The sequence below is a fragment of the Rhinopithecus bieti genome, unplaced genomic scaffold (assembly GCF_001698545.2).
Source record: "Rhinopithecus bieti isolate Rb0 unplaced genomic scaffold, ASM169854v2 scaffold_18434, whole genome shotgun sequence".
Lineage (NCBI taxonomy): Eukaryota > Metazoa > Chordata > Mammalia > Primates > Cercopithecidae > Rhinopithecus > Rhinopithecus bieti.
In genome coordinates, this window is record NW_016809126.1 from 294473 (window position 1) to 298624 (window position 4152).

The 4152-nt window shown below is 39.0% G+C and overlaps 1 pseudogene; it reads right to left on the reverse strand.

Moving 5' to 3' along the window:
- Window positions 1–1323: 1323 nt before the first annotated feature.
- Window positions 1324–4152, reverse strand: part of LOC108539705 (plastin-1 pseudogene) — a 9171-nt pseudogene continuing 6342 nt past the window's right edge.

Genomic DNA, 4152 nt, shown 5'->3' on the forward strand with positions numbered 1-4152 from the left:
TGATTCGATTCATGTCTATTTTGGAAACACAGGAAGCAATAATATGTATTTTGTGCACATAAACCTATGTACTAAAAGTAATATCAAAAATTTTAAAACATAGAAAATAAGAATAGATGCTAAATTGAGTTAGTGGTTACCTCTAGGAATGGAGAGAATAAATGCTAGGGAGATTTGAGGCTTCCACTGCACTCCAGCCTGGGCAACAGACAAAAACCCAGTCCCTATAATTAATAATAACAATAATATTCACAAATCCTAAAAATTACAATTGAATTTTAATGAGAATCTGGAAAATAAAATGTTTTCATTGTTTTCTATTAACTTTTTTTCAATAAACATGCTAAACACTTTTTAAAAAATGATTTCATAACTTTCTAAAACCTAGGTGTAAGTACATAAATTTCTGTTATACTTTTTTCTGTATATACTTTTCTGTATTTCGAAATATTTCACGATTAACTATAAAATAAAAGCCAATATGAAAAGAAAGAGAGAAAGAGGGAGAGGGTAGCCTGGCCCATTAGAGAAGGCAGCTGCCATGTTTCCTACAGGAACAAACCAAGGACCCAGGACACACCATTGGAGGGGTAAAAGTGTCTCCACGCATTCCTCCAGCAGCCTCTGCTCCAGAAGGCACGCCTGTGTGTGTCCTCCTCAGTCCAGCATCACTTCCCTCAGAATCAGTGGGACTTGCAACCAGATTCTGGCACTAGGTTTTCCCTAAATCTTTTTTTTTTAAGAGAGTGAACTTTGAAGTTTATTCAATAATTAGTCCTCATATATAAAAAAGTTTCATATTAATGAATAATACATGTCATTTTAAGGCTTTAGACAATATAAAAACTTACAGAACAGTGTTTTTAGACCACTTTACATGGTTGGAGGAAGAAAATAAAAGGATTAAACTAAATTATGAATTCAAATGCATTTATGATCAAAATTATGTAAAACAAAAAAATCAAAACACATTTTGCAGCAGAACCTGTAAAAGCTTTTTTGTATTCATCTTTTGAACCATGAAATAGAACGAATTTGTCTTGTTTTAATAAGATTTTCAAGAAACAGAAATAATTTAATCATGAAGTATGAGCTTGAAAATGAACATATTCTATTATCAGTATCAATTGGTGAATTAACTGTTATCCAAAAAGGTTGACAAGTTCTAACTTGTATGAACAGAATATTGAATTCATTAATGAATATATAACTATTTTTGGCACACAAATAATCCCTAGTTTTATACCCACTGCATTTCAAAATTCTTTAAACTGTGGGGCATTCGATGTATTTAATGTGGCAGAAAAAATATTAAATGATTCATTATTTTATTCTGTTCAGTCCTTTTCCCATTAAACAAGAAAACACTGACATAACCATTTTTGGTTTCACTTCCACAAGGTCAACATGTAGTGCATATATCTGGGCACTGATCTCACAAGCAACTGAAGTGGCATATGTTGAAGCTGGAAATAAAAGTATTTTTATTTGCACTTTTAAAAGTACACTTTCACCCTTTCCAAGATCTGATGACATATTCAACGTGTACCTTCTCATCAGCTGCCATAACCAATGCCAGAATAAATGTTGAATTCCCTTCATTTAGGTCCTGCCCAGCAATGCCAACGAAGGAGAATTTGGCCTTATTCTTCCCAAGTTCCACTGCATGGTTAGTTATCAATGTTTATGTTCTCTCCAAGGGCAGGATAAGGGGGTTTGTTGACATGGCTCCAGTTGAATGAGACTCAGATCATATCATAGAGCTGAAAGATCACTAAAGCATCTGCAAGGTAACTGTACAAATGATTAATGTATGCATTCATTCCCAAGGAATTCACCAGTTCTGAAATGTCCCCTCCTCTTTGCTCTCTGCCTCCAATAAGTTTATATTCATGTCATTATCATCCAACTTGTGTAGGCATGAATAGGTATTAAACAGATTAACTATGAAAGCTAAATTAAGTTTAGGATTGCCTGAAACCATGTCTGCAGGAGTAACAAACTGTTTGCAGCCAAGTTGATCTACTTCTTGAAGCGTATGTCCAGCACACTTCAGATCATTTTTCTTATGAAATCCTGAAGATGGACTGGAAATTCCATATTCCCAGTAACCTTTAGGGTCCATTTGTTTAAGCAGATGAAAATAGGCTCTTGAATCTTTATTGCCTTGGCTAAAGTTCTTGATGGTACACCATCCTTCCTCAGCCAGATGATAGTTCATCCATTACAGTAGTAAGTCCTTAGGAGAAAGCTACATCAGAACCTCTAGTTCCTCACCTTCATTTAGCAATGCAATCAGAGCTTCATTCCTAGAAATCTCAATATCACCAAAAAGTCCAACTTAGATGATCTGCCAGAGAAGTCCTAAGACTAAACGAGGTCTTCCTTCTTTGAGATTCTTTGCACTGATGTTCACCACTGTATAACCAATGGTTGAGACAGAATTCATGTCCAGTGTATTAGTCCATTCTCACGCTGCTATAAAGAACTGCCCAAGACTGGGTAATTTATAAAGAGGTTTAATTGACTACAGTTCCACAGGACTGGGGAAGTCTCAGGAAACTTACAGTCATGGTGGAAGAGGAAGCAAACACATCCTTCTTCACATGGCAGCAGGAAGGAGAAGTGCCAAGCAAAAACGGGGAAAGACCCTTATAAAACCATCAGATCTCATTTGAACTAACTGACTATCATAAGAACAGCATGAGGGTAACTGCTCCTATGGTTAAATTACCTCCCACCAGATGTCTCCCACAGCAGGGGGAGATTATGCAAACTACAATTCAAGGTGAGATTGGGTGGGGACACAGAGCCAAACCATATTATTCTACCCCGGCCCCTCCCAAATTGTATGTCCTCACATTTGAAAACACAATCATGCCCTTCCAACAGTCCCCCAAAGTCTTAACTCATTCTGGTTAACTCAGAAGACCAAGTCCAAAATCTCATCTGAGACAAGACAAACCCCTTCCGTTTATGAGCCTGTAAAATCAAAAGCAAGTTAGTTACTTCCTAGATACAGTGGGGGTACAGGCATATTACACCTGTTTCAAATGGGAAAAATTGGCCAAAACAAAGGGGCTATAGGCCTCATACAAGTTTAAAATCCAGTAGGGAAGCCAAATGTTAAAGTTCCAAAATCATCTCCTTTGACTCCATGTCTCACATCCAGGGCACGCTGATGCAAAAGATGGGATCCCACAGCCTTGGGCAGCTCTGCCCCTGTGACTTTGCAGGGCACAGTGCCCCTCCTGACTGCTTGCGTTGAGTCTCTGTGGCTTTTCCAGGCTCACAGTGCAAGCTGCCGGTGGATCTATCATTCTGAGGTCTGTAAGACAGTGGTCTTCTTCTCACAGCTCTGCTAAGCAGTGCCCCAGTGGGGACTCTGTGTAGGGGCTTCAGTCCCACATTTCCCTTTCTCACTGGCCTAGCAGAGGTTCTCCATGAAGGCTCCACCACTGCAGCCAACTTCTGCCTACACATCCGGATATTTCCACACATCCTTTGAAATCTAGGTAGAGGTTCCCAAACCTCAATTCTCGACTTCTGTGCACCCTCAGGCCCAACACCATGTGTTAGCCACCAAGGCTTGGAGTTTGCACCCTTTGAAGCCACGACCTGAGCTCTACCATGGCCTCTTTAAACCATGTCTGGGACGCAGGGCACCAAGTCCTGAGACTGCACAAAGCAGCAAGGACCTGGTCCTGGCCCATGAAACCATTTTTCCTTTCTAAGGCTCTGGGCCTGTGATGAGATGGACTGCTGGGATGACATCTGACATGCCCTGGAGACATTTTCCCCATTGTCTTGGTGATTAACATTTGGCTCCTCGATACTTATACAAATTTCTGCAGACTGCTTGAATTTCTCCTCAGAAAATGGGTTTTTCTCTTCTATCACATTGTCAGGCTGCAAATTTTCCTAACTTTGCTTCCCTTTTAAACATAAGTTCAATTCCAAACCATACCTTTGTGAGTACATAAAACTGAATGCTTTCAACAGCATACAAGTCACCTCTTGGACACTTTGCTGCTTAGAAATTTCTTCCGCCAGATACCCAAAATCATCTTTCTCAAGTTCAAAATTCCACAGATCTTTGAGATCTTTGGGCAAAGAAAGAGGCAAAAAAAAAAAAAAAAAAAAAAAAAAAAA